The sequence below is a fragment of the Triticum urartu genome, chromosome 5A (genome assembly GCF_056163025.1).
Source record: "Triticum urartu cultivar PI428250 chromosome 5A, HENAU_Tu73, whole genome shotgun sequence".
Classification (NCBI taxonomy): domain Eukaryota; kingdom Viridiplantae; phylum Streptophyta; class Magnoliopsida; order Poales; family Poaceae; genus Triticum; species Triticum urartu.
The window spans coordinates 413,053,885-413,067,384 of NC_141877.1; positions in this window are offsets into that span (position 1 = coordinate 413,053,885).

A 13,500-nucleotide genomic window follows, 5' to 3' on the forward strand; every position below is an offset into this window, starting at 1 on the left:
CCGACGCCGCTGCTACCCAGTATGACTACGGTGTTGACGACCCCTCTCTCTTGCCAGAGTAACCAGGCAAGCCCCCCCCTTTGATCACCAGATATCGCCTACTCTTCTCTCTACTGCTTGCATTAGAGTAGTGTAGCATGTTACTGCTTTCCGTTAATCTATTTTGATGCATAGCCTGTCATTGTTGCTCCAGCTGTTGATACCTTACCTGCAATCCTAAATGCTTAGTATAGGATGCTAGTTTAACATCAGTGGCCCTACATTCTTGTCTGTCTGCCATGCTGTACTATCGGGCCGTGATCACTTGGGAGGTGGTCATGGGTATATACTTATACATAATATATGATACTTGTGGTGATTAAAGTCGGGTCGGCTCGTAGGAGTACCCGCGAGTGATTCCGATGTTGGGGGCTGAAGGGGCAGGTGGCTCCATCTCGGTAGAGGTGGGCTTGAGTTCCTGAAGGCCCCCGACTGTTACTTTGTGGCGGAGCGACAGGGCAGGTTGAGACCACCTAGGAGAGAGGTGGGCCTGGCCCTGGTCGGCGTCCGTGGTTATTTCAGAATAACACGCTTAACGAGATCTTGGTATTTGATCTGAGTCTGGCTACTGGCCTATACGCACTAACCATCTACGCGGGGACAGTTATGAGCACTCGATGTCGTAGTATCAGCCAAAGCCTTCGTGACATCAGCGACTGAGCGGCGCGCGCCGGATTGGAATGTAAGCCTGCTCTTGTATTAAGGGGGCTAGTTCTGCTTCCGGCTGCCCTCGCAACGTGCAGGTGTGCAATGGGCGATGGGCCCAGACCCCTGCGCCATAGGATTTAGACCGGCGTGCTGACCTCTCTGTTGTGCCTAGGTAGGGCTGCGACGTGTTGATCTTCCGAGGCCGGGCATGACCCAGAAAAGTGTGTCCGGCCAAATGGGATCTAGCGTGTTGGGTTATGTGGTGCACCCCTGCAGGGAAGTTAATCTATTCGAATAGCCGTGATCCTCGGTAACAGGACGACTTGGAGTTGTACCTTGACCTTATGACAACTATAACCGGATACTTAATAAAACACACCCTTCCAAGTGCCAGATACAACCGGTGATCGCTCTCTCACAGGGCAACGAGGGGAGGATCATCGGTTAGGATTATGCTATGCGATGTTACTTGGTGAACTTACCATCTACTCTCTTCTACATGCTGCAAGATGGAGGTGGCCAGAAGCGTAGTCTTCGACGGGATTAGCTATCCCCCTCTTATTCTGGCATTCTGCAGTTCAGTCCACCGATATGGCCCTTTACACATTTACCCATGCATATGTGGTGTAGCTCCTTGCTTGCGAGTACTTTGGATGAGTACTCACGGTTGCTTTCTCCCTCTTTTCCCCCCTTTCCTTCTACCTGGTTGTCGCAACCAGACGTTGGAGCCCAGGAGCCAGACGCCACCATCGACAACGACTACTACTACTCGGGAGGAGCCTACTACTACGTGCAGCCCGCTAACGGCGACCAGGAGTAGTTAGGAGGATCCCAGGCAGAAGGCCTGCGCCTCTTTCGATCTGTATCCCAGTTTGTGCTAGCCTTCTTAAGGCAAACTTGTTTAACTTATGTCTGTACTCAGATATTGTTGCTTCAGCTGACTCGTCTATGATCGAGCTCTTGTATTCGAGCCCTCGAGGCCCCTGGCTTGTAATATGATGCTTGTATGACTTATTTTATTTGTAGAGTTGTGTTGTGATATCTTCCCGTGAGTCCCTGATCTTGATCGTACACATTTGCGTGTATGATTAGTGTACGATTAAATCGGGGGCGTCACAAGTTGGTATCAGAGCCGACTGCCTGTAGGAATCCCCCTTCCACACTCCTTGGCCGAAGTTGAGTCTAGATATTACAAAAACTTTTACTAACATGGCTGTGTGCCTTACGGGCCCACGTCGCCATCTGGGTGGTATTAGGATCTTTTACTCCTCGATCCTTACTCTGGGACTCTGAACTCTCTCCTACTCGGGTTAAACGATTTTACTAACCCTAACACTAGGATCTTGTGACCACGTTCACCCCAAAGTTGGATAAGCCCTAGCTATTCTTTAGAGTAGTATTTGAACATTATCCACATTGTCATTTGACTCCTGTGAAAACATCTTTGTTTTCAGATGGAACCCACGAGGCAGGTCATGCGCCACACGACGGCCATTGGTGCCTCAGGATCACCTGCTGTGTTGGTTGAGATGATGACCTATCTGGGTTATCGCTGGCACCCTGAGTACACCGTCTATGAGGAGTATTAGGACTTCAACCAGGAGCAGTACCGTGCCATCGTCCACCTCTACTCTCGGGAGTATGACTCCACTACCGTGCTGCACACTGCTCATGGTGTTGGAGTGACTATCGATATGGCGGTCCACGATGCTGCTTATGCTGCTCTGACACGTCTTCGTGGAGAGTATCAGGAGTTGGACACCTCCCCCTTCAGGCACATTGCTATCGCATCCGATGTTGGTGCGGAGGGTCACTACACTGCGGCCTACTCCACTGTCACCCGAGAGCCCTTCTACCATCAGAACCTGGTTCTGCATGCTGATGGCTGGATAGAGCTAACCAGCTCTTCGCCACGAGTTGTACACCACCCGTCAGCACATGTATCATGCTCTGACGCTGTTGCACCCCTCTGTCCGATCTGGTGATCTGTCGCGTTCTGTGATCTACCCTGCCAGGACCGTGATGCCCTAGGGCGTCGGCTGGCCAGATGTGGGAGGCTACTCTCCCGCACTTGGTCCTCTTCTGCCACTTGAGCGTCGGGTTCTGCACCAGAGTACCCGCGGACCCCAGGTTGCCGACGTGGAGTTCCCGATGCCACACTACCAGCTTTCAGGCTACAGCTACCTCCGCAGTACCGCGTGGGACTGATGTAGGCTTGCTTGTTAGTGTTAGATGCATTCACCGCGAGCCTGCGTGCCGCCTATGATGATCTTAGTCTATGTACCGAACTCTATGCATGATCTCTTTTGTAAGATATGCCGACTACTATGTAGTATCTATCGTGCTGCTTTCGTTGTGCATGTTTCATCATGAATGATTCTTGTCTTTGCAAATTTCTCAATGCTGAACTACCCCTGTTATATATTAGCAGGATGGTTAGACCAGGTGTTCGTGGTCGTGGTGGCAACTTCCCATCACCGCCTGAGTACATGGCTGGTATGATCCAATAGCTTGAGATGAATCGTCAGTTCATGGAGAATATGATGGCTCAGTTTCCTCGCCCCAATATGAACTAGCAGCCAACCCCAGTAACTCTGTAGGATTTCATGCGCCTGAACCCAATGTGTACCGTAGCTCAACTTGTTGGGTTTCGTAGTAATTTTAAAAAAAATTCCTACGCACACGCAAGATCATGGTGATGCATAGCAACGAGAGGGGGAGAGTGTGATCTACGTACCCTTGTAGATCGACAACGGAAGTGTTAATTTGGTTGATGTAGTCGTACGTCTTCACGGCCCGACCGATCAAGCACCGAAACTACGGCACCTCCGAGTTCTAGCACACGTTCAGCTCGATGATGATCCCCGGACTCCGATCCAGCAAAGTGTCGGGGAAGAGTTCCGTCAGCACGACGGCGTGGTGACGATCTTGATGTACTACTGTCGCAGGGCTTCGCCTAAGCACCGCTACAATATTATCGAGGACTATGGTGGAAGGGGGCACCGCACACAGCTAAGAATATGATCACGTGGATCAACTTGTGTGTCTAGGGGTGCCCCTTGCCTCCGTATATAAAGGATCCAAGGGGGGTGCGGCCTGCCCTAGTAGGAGGCGCGCAGGAGGAGTCCTACTCCTACCGGGAGTAGGACTCCCCTCCCTTTCCTTGTCCAAGTAGGAGAGGGGGAAGGAGAGAAGAAAAGGGGGGGCTCCGCCCCTCCCTCCTTGTCCAATTCGGACTAGGGGGGGAGGGGGCGCGCGGCCTGCCCTGGCAGCCCCTCCTCTTCTCCACTTTAGGCCCATGAGGCCCATTAACCCCCCGGGGGTTTCCGGTAACCCCCCGGTGCTCCGGTTTTATCCGAAACTTCCTCGGAACACTTCCGGTGTCCGAATATAGCCGTCCAATATATCAATATTTATGTCTCGACCATTTCGAGACTCCTCATCATGTCCGTGATCACATCCGGGACTCCGAACTAACTTTGGTACATCAAAACTCATAAACTCATAATATAACTGTCATCGAAACCTTAAGCGTGCGGACCCTACGGGTTCGAGAACAATGTAGACATGACCGAGACACGTCTCCTGTCAATAACCAATAGCGGAACCTGGATGCTCATAATGGCTCCTACATATTCTACGAAGATCTTTTATCGGTCAGACCGCATAACAACATACGTTGTTCCCTTTGTCATCGGTATGTTACTTACCCGAGATTCGATCGTCGGTATCCCATACCTAATTCAATCTCGTTACCGGCAAGTCTCTTTACTCGTTCCGTAATACATCATCTCACAACTAACTCATTAGTTGCAATGCTTGCAAGGCTTATGTGATGTGTATTATCGAGAGGGCCCAGAGATACCTCTCCGACAATCGGAGTGACAAATCCTAATCTCGAAATACGCCAACCCAACATGTACCTTTGGAGACACCTGTAGAGCACCTTTATAATCACCCTTTTATGTTGTGACGTTTGGTAGCACACAAAGTGTTCCTCCGGCAAACGGGAGTTGCATAATCTCATAGTCATAGGAACATGTATAAGTCATGAAGAAAGCAATAGCAACATACTAAATGATCGGGTGCTAAGCTAATGGAATGGGTCATGTCAATCAGATCATTCACCTAATGATGTGATCCCTTTGATCAAATAACAACTCTTTGTTTATGGTTAGGAAACATAACCATCTTTGATTAACGAGCTAGTCAAGTAGAGGCATACTAGTGACACTCTGTTTGTCTATGTATTCACACATGTATTATGTTTCTGGTTAATACAATTCTAGCATGAATAATAAACATTTATCATGATATAAGGAAATAAATAATAACTTTATTTTTGCCTCTAGGGCATATTTCCTTCAGTCTCCCACTTGCAGTAGAGTCAATAATCTAGATTACACAGTAATGATTCTAACACCCATGGAGCCTTGGTGCTGATCATGTTTTGCTCGTGGAAGAGGCTTAGTCAACGGGTCTGCAACATTTAGATCCGTATGTATCTTGCATATCTCTATGTCTCCCACCTGGACTAGATCCCGGATGGAATTGAAGCGTCTCTTGATGTGCTTGGTTCTCTTGTGAAATCTGGATTCCTTTGCCAAGGCAATTGCACCAGTATTGTCACAAAAGATTTTCATTGGACCCGATGCACTAGGTATGACACCTAGATCGGATATGAACTCCTTCATCCAGACTCCTTCATTTGCTGCTTCTGAAGGAGCTATGTACTCCGCTTCACATGTAGATCCCGCTACAACGCTTTGTTTAGAACTTCACCAACTGACAGCCCCACCGTTTAATGTAAACACGTATCCAGTTTGCGATTTAGAATCGTCCGGATCAGTGTCAAAGCTTGCATCAACGTAACCTTTTACGATGAGCTCTTTGTCACCTCCATATATGAGAAACATATCCTTAGTCCTTTTCAGGTATTTCAGGATGTACTTGACCGCTGTCCAGTGATCCACTCCTGGATCACTTTGATACCTCCCTGCTAGACTTATAGCAAGGCACACATCAGGTCTGGTACACAGCATTGCATACATGATAGAGCCTATGGCTGAAGCATAGGGAACATCTTTCATTTTCTCTCTATCTTCTGCAGTGGTCGGGCATTGAGTCTTACTCAACTTCACACCTTGTAACACAGGCAAGAACCCTTTCTTTGCTTGATCCATTTTGAACTTCTTCAAAACTTTGTCAAGGTATGTGCTTTGTGAAAGTCCAATTAAGCGTCTTGATCTATCTCTATAGATCTTAATGCCTAATATGTAAGCAGCTTCACCGAGGTCTTTCATTGAAAAACTCTTATTCAAGTATCCCTTTATGCTATCCAGAAATTCTATATCATTTCCAATTAGTAATATGTCATCCACATATAATATCAGAAATGCTACAGAGCTCCCACTCACTTTCTTGTAAATACAGGCTTCTCCAAAAGTCTGTATAAAACCAAATGCTTTGATCACACTATCAAAGCGTTTATTCCAACTCCGAGAGGCTTGCACCAGTCCATAAATGGATCGCTGGAGCTTGCACACTTTGTTAGCTTCCTTTGGATCGACAAAACCTTCTGGTTGCATCATATACAACTCTTCTTCCAGAAATCCATTCAGGAATGCAGTTTTGACATCCATCTGCCAAATTTCATAATCATAAAATGCGGCAATTGCTAACATGATTCGGACGGACTTAAGCATCGCTACGGGTGAGAAGGTCTCATCGTAGTCAATCCCTTGAACTTGCCAAAAACCTTTTGTGACAAGTCGAGCTTTGTAGACAGTAACATTACCGTCAGCGTCAGTCTTCTTCTTGAAGATCCATTTATTCTCAATTGCTTGCCGATCATCGGGCAAGTCAACCAAAGTCCATACTTTGTTCTCATACATGGATCCCATCTCAGATTTCATGGCTTCAAGCCATTTTGCGGAATCTAGGCTCACCATTGCTTCTTCATAGTTCGTAGGTTCATCATGATCTAGTAGCATGACTTCCAGAACAGGATTACCGTACCACTCTGGCGCGGATCTCACTCTGGTTGATCTACGAGGTTCAGTAGTATCTTGTTCTGAAGTTTCATGATCATCATCATTAGCTTCCTCACTAACTGGTGTAGGTGTCACTGAAACAGTTTTCTGTGATGCACTACTTTCCAATAAGGGAGCAGGTACAGTTACCTCGTCAAGTTCTACTTTCCTCCCACTCACTTCTTTTGAGAGAAACTCCTTCTCCAGAAAGTTTCCGAATTTAGCAACAAAAGTCTTGCCTTCAGATCTATGATAGAAGGTGTATCCAATAGTTTTCTTTGGATATCCTATGAAGACACATTTCTCCGATTTGGGTTCGAGCTTATCAGGTTGAAGCTTTTTCACATAAGCATCGCAGCCCCAAACTTTCAGAAACGACAACTTTGGTTTCTTGCCAAACCACAATTCATAAGGCGTCGTCTCAACGGATTTTGATGGTGCCCTATTTAACGTGAATGCGGCCGTCTCTAGAGCGTATCCCCAAACGATAGTGGTAAATCAGTAAGAGACATCATAGATCGCACTATATCCAGTAAAGTACGATTACGATGTTCGGACACACCATTACGCTGTGGTGTTCCGGATGGCGTGAGTTGTGAAACTATTCCACAATTTTTCAAATGTACACCAAACTCGTAACTCAAATATTCTCCTCCACGATCAGATCGTAGAAATTTAATTTTCTTGTTACGATGATTTTCTACTTCACTCTGAAATTCTTTGAACTTTTCAAATGTTTCAGACTTGTGTTTCATTAAGTAGATATACCCATATCTGCTTAAGTCATCTGTGAAGGTGAGAAAATAACGATATCCGCCACGAGCCTCAATATTCATCGGACCACATACATCTGTATGTATGATTTCCAACAAATCTGTTGCTCTCTCCATAGTACTGGAGAACGGTGTTTTGGTCATCTTGCCCATGAGGCACGGTTCGCAAGTACCAAGTGATTCATAATCAAGTGGTTCCAAAAGTCCATCAGTATGGAGTTTCTTCATGGGCTTTACACCGATATGACCTAAACGGCAGTGCCACAAATAAGTTGCACTATCATTATCAACTCTGCATCTTTTGGCTTCAACACGATGAATATGTGTGTCACTACTATCGAGATTCAATAAAAATAGACCACTCTTTAAGGGTGCATGACCATAAAAGATATTACTCATATAAATAGAACAACCATTATTCTCAGATTTAAATGAAAAACCGTCTCGCATCAAACAAGATCCAGATATAATGTTCATGCTTAACGCTGGCACCAAATAACAATTATTTAGGTCTAATATTAATCCCGAAGGTAGATGTAGAGGTAGCGTGCCGACTGCGATCACATCGACTTTGGAACCGTTTCCCACGCGCATCGTCACCTCATCCTTAGCCAATCTTCGCTTAATCCGTAGTCCCTGTTTCGAGTTGCAAATATTAGCAACAGAACCAGTATCAAATACCCAGGTGCTACTACGAGCATTAGTAAGGTACACATCAATAACATGTATATCACATATACCTTTGTTCACCTTGCAATCCTTCTTATCCGCCAAATACTTGGGGCAGTTCCGCTTCCAGTGACCAGTCTGCTTGCAGTAGAAGCACTCAGTTTCAGGCTTAGGTCCAGGTTTGGGTTTCTTCTCTTGAGTAGCAACTTGCTTGCTGTTCTTTTTGAAGTTCCCCTTCTTCTTCCCTTTGCCCTTTTTCTTGAAACTAGTGGTCTTGTTGACCATCAACACTTGATGCTCCTTCTTGATTTCTACCTCCGTAGCTTTCAGCATTGCGAAGAGCTCGGGAATAGTCTTATTCATCCCTTGCATATTATAGTTCATCACGAAGCTCTTGTAGCTTGGTGGCAGTGATTGGAGAATTCTGTCAATGACGCAATCATCTGGAAGATTAACTCCCAATTGAATCAAGTGATTATTATACCCGGACATTTTGAGTATATGCTCACTGACAGAACTGTTCTCCTCCATCTTGCAGCTATAGAACTTATTGAAGACTTCATATCTCTCAATCCGGGCATTTGCTTGAAATATTAACTTCAACTCCTGGAACATCTCATATGCTCCATGACGTTCAAAACGTCGTTGAAGTCCCGATTCTAAGCCGTAAAGCATGGCACACTGAACTATCGAGTAGTCATCAGCTTTGCTCTGCCAGACGTTCATAACATCTGGTGTTGCTCCAGCAGCAGGCCTGGCACCCAGCGGTGCTTCCAGGACGTAATTCTTCTGTGCAGCAATGAGGATAATCCTCAAGTTACGGACCCAGTCCGTGTAATTGCTACCATCATCTTTCAACTTTGCTTTCTCAAGGAATGCATTAAAATTCAACGGAACAACAACACGAGCCATCTATCTACAATCAAGCAAAAACAAGCAAGATACTATCAGGTACTAAGTTTCATGATAAATTTAGGTTCAATTAATTTACTTAAAGAACTCCCACTTAGATAGACATCCCTCTAATCCTCTAAGTGATTACATGATCCAAATCAACTAAACCATGTCCGATCATCACGTGAGATGGAGTAGTTTCATTGGTGAACATCACTATGTTGATCATATCTACTATATGATTCACGCTCGACCTTTCGGTCTCCGTGTTCCGAGGCCATATCTGTATATGCTTGGCTCGTCAAGTATAACCTGAGTATTCCACGTGTGTAACTGTTTTGCACCCGTTGTATTTGAACGTAGAGCCTATCACACCCGATCATCACGTGGTGTCTCAGCACGAAGAACTTTCGCAATGGTGCATACTCAGGGAGAACACTTCTTGATAATTAGTGAGAGATCATCTTATAATGCTACCGTCAATCAAAGCAAGATAAGATGCATAAAAGATAAACATCACATGCAATCAATATAAGTGATATGATATGGCCATCATCATCTTGTGCTTGTGATCTCCATCTTTGAAGCACCGTCGTGATCACCATCGTCACCAGCGCGACACCTTGATGTCCATCGTAGCATCGTTGTCGTCTCGCCAATCTCATGCTTCCACGACTATCGCTACCGCTTAGTGATAAAGTAAAGCATTACAGCGCGATTGCATTGCATACAATAAAGCGACAACCATATGGCTCCTGCCAGTTGCCGATAACTCGGTTACAAAACATGATCATCTCATACAATAAAATTTAGCATCATGTCTTGACCATATCACATCACAACATGCCCTGCAAAAACAAGTTAGACGTCCTCTACTTTGTTGTTGCAAGTTTTACGTGGCTGCTACAGGCTTAAGCAAGAACCAATCTTACCTACGCATCAAAACCACAATGATAGTTTGTCAAGTTGGTGCTGTTTTAACCTTCGCAAGGACCGGGCGTAGCCACACTCGGTTCAACTAAAGTTGGAGAAACTGTCACCCGCAAGCCACCTATGTGCAAAGCACGTCGGGAGAACCGGTCTCGCGTAAGCGTACGCGTAATGTCGGTCCGGGACGCTTCGTCCAACAATACCGCCGAACCAAAGTATGACATGCTGGTAAGCAGTATGACTTATATCGCCCACAACTCACTTGTGTTCTACTCGTGCATATAACATCAACATATATAACCTAGGCTCGGATGCCACTGTTGGGTTTCGTAGTAATTTCAAAAAAAATTCCTACGCACACGCAAGATCATGGTGATGCATAGCAACGAGAGGGGGAGAGTGTGATCTACGTACCCTTGTAGATCGACAACGGAAGTGTTAATTTGGTTGATGTAGTCGTACGTCTTCACGGCCCGACCGATCAAGCACCGAAACTACGGCACCTCCGAGTTCTAGCACACGTTCAGCTCGATGATGATCCCCGGACTCCGATCCAGCAAAGTGTCGGGGAAGAGTTCCGTCAGCACGACGGCGTGGTGACGATCTTGATGTACTACTGTCGCAGGGCTTCGCCTAAGCACCGCTACAATATTATCGAGGACTATGGTGGAAGGGGGCACCGCACACAGCTAAGAATATGATCACGTGGATCAACTTGTGTGCCTAGGGGTGCCCCTTGCCTCCGTATATAAAGGATCCAAGGGGGGTGCGGCCTGCCCTAGTAGGAGGCGCGCAGGAGGAGTCCTACTCCTACCGGGAGTAGGACTCCCCTCCCTTTCCTTGTCCAAGTAGGAGAGGGGGAAGGAGAGAAGAAAAGGGGGGGCTCCGCCCCTCCCTCCTTGTCCAATTCGGACTAGGGGGGGAGGGGGCGCGCGGCCTGCCCTGGCAGCCCCTCCTCTTCTCCACTTTAGGCCCATGAGGCCCATTAACCCCCCGGGGGTTTCCGGTAACCCCCCGGTGCTCCGGTTTTATCCGAAACTTCCTCGGAACACTTCCGGTGTCCGAATATAGCCGTCCAATATATCAATATTTATGTCTCGACCATTTCGAGACTCCTCATCATGTCCGTGATCACATCCGGGACTCCGAACTAACTTTGGTACATCAAAACTCATAAACTCATAATATAACTGTCATCGAAACCTTAAGCGTGCGGACCCTACGGGTTCGAGAACAATGTAGACATGACCGAGACACGTCTCCTGTCAATAACCAATAGCGGAACCTGGATGCTCATAATGGCTCCTACATATTCTACGAAGATCTTTTATCGGTCAGACCGCATAACAACATACGTTGTTCCCTTTGTCATCGGTATGTTACTTACCCGAGATTCGATCGTCGGTATCCCATACCTAATTCAATCTCGTTACCGGCAAGTCTCTTTACTCGTTCCGTAATACATCATCTCACAACTAACTCATTAGTTGCAATGCTTGCAAGGCTTATGTGATGTGTATTATCGAGAGGGCCCAGAGATACCTCTCCGACAATCGGAGTGACAAATCCTAATCTCGAAATACGCCAACCCAACATGTACCTTTGGAGACACCTGTAGAGCACCTTTATAATCACCCTTTTATGTTGTGACGTTTGGTAGCACACAAAGTGTTCCTCCGGCAAACGGGAGTTGCATAATCTCATAGTCATAGGAACATGTATAAGTCATGAAGAAAGCAATAGCAACATACTAAATGATCGGGTGCTAAGCTAATGGAATGGGTCATGTCAATCAGATCATTCACCTAATGATGTGATCCCTTTGATCAAATAACAACTCTTTGTTTATGGTTAGGAAACATAACCATCTTTGATTAACGAGCTAGTCAAGTAGAGGCATACTAGTGACACTCTGTTTGTCTATGTATTCACACATGTATTATGTTTCCGGTTAATACAATTCTAGCATGAATAATAAACATTTATCATGATATAAGGAAATAAATAATAACTTTATTATTGCCTCTAGGGCATATTTCCTTCACAACTCAGCCTCTGGATGCTGATGACTGGCTCTGTGACATCACCTATGAGATGGAGTCTGCTGATGTAGCCCCTGCCAGCTATGTCACCTTTGCTTCCTTCTTCCTGAAGGGACCCGCAGCTCAATGGTGGGACAGCCACAGGCGTACTCTGCCAGTTGGAACAATCATCACCTGGCCAGACTTCCAATCTGCCTTCCGTGCTCGCTTCATTCCTCAGGGGGTCATGGACCGTAAGAAGCGCGAGTTTCGCAACCTCACCCAAGGCAACATGACTGTTGAAGCTTATCAGCGGGAGTTTCTTGACTTGTCCCGCTATGCTGAAGAAGACATTGCAACTGATGCACGCAGACAGGAGAAGTTCCGTGATGGCCTTCAAGCTGACATCAAGCTCGCACTTCTAGTGCATGACTTTGCTGATTTCGCCACCTTGGTGAACAAGGCCATCAATGTCGAAACTGGTCTGCAGGAATACCAGAGCTCTCACAGGCGCAACCATGACACGGGCTCATCTTCGGGCCCGTCCTCGCAGAAGCGCAAGATATGGATTCCCAACAGCATGTACTAGCTGAATGCACCTGCCCCAAGGCAGACCTATGCTGCACCTCGTCTGCCTGCTCCTCCAACTAGGCAACCAAGACTTCCAGCTCCACCACCACAAGCCCCTGTTCCCACTCCCAATAATGGTCTGTGCTACAAGTGTGGTCAACCAGTTCACCGTGCTAGGGATTGCAATCAGAACCAGAATCAACTGGCCCTCCCAGCAACTGGCCGTGGAAGCAACCAGCCCTGCAACAACAATGCCAAGTCTTATGGTCGTGTTCATGCCAACCACGTTGATCTCAATGAAGTTCTAGACCAGCCCGCTACCGTGATGGGTACACTCCTCGTAAATTCAGCACCAGCATCTGTTTTATTTGATACAGGTGCATCACATTCATTCATGTCAGAGGATTTTGCATTCATGCATGGCATTAAAAGCGAGGACCTGAACACTTCGCTATTAGTACACACTCCCGTGGGCCAATGTCGGACCTCCATGATTTGCAACGACGTCCCCGTTGAAATCGAAGGACTGGAATTCCTTGCCTCTCCCATCGTACTGAAGTCTTGTAGCATCGACCTCATTCTGGGAATGGATTGGTTGAAAGCGCATACTACTTCTATAGTTTGCGCCACTAAGGTCGTCCATTTGCTACACCCTTCTGATGAAATAATTGCTTACCAAGCTCATCTAGTTCAGAACGCCGAGGCACGGCTTTATGCCTTGAATGCGTTGAACGCTGCACCACTCGAGGGCATTGAAAACATTCCCGTCGTTCGTGAATTCCAAGACGTCTTCCCAGAAGAACTTCCAGGGATTCCCCCTGCTAGAGCTGTCGAATTCATTATCGACTTGAAACCAGGCACCACCCCTATAGCTAAACGACCCTACAAGATGCTGCCACATGAACTCATTGAGCTTAAGGAGGA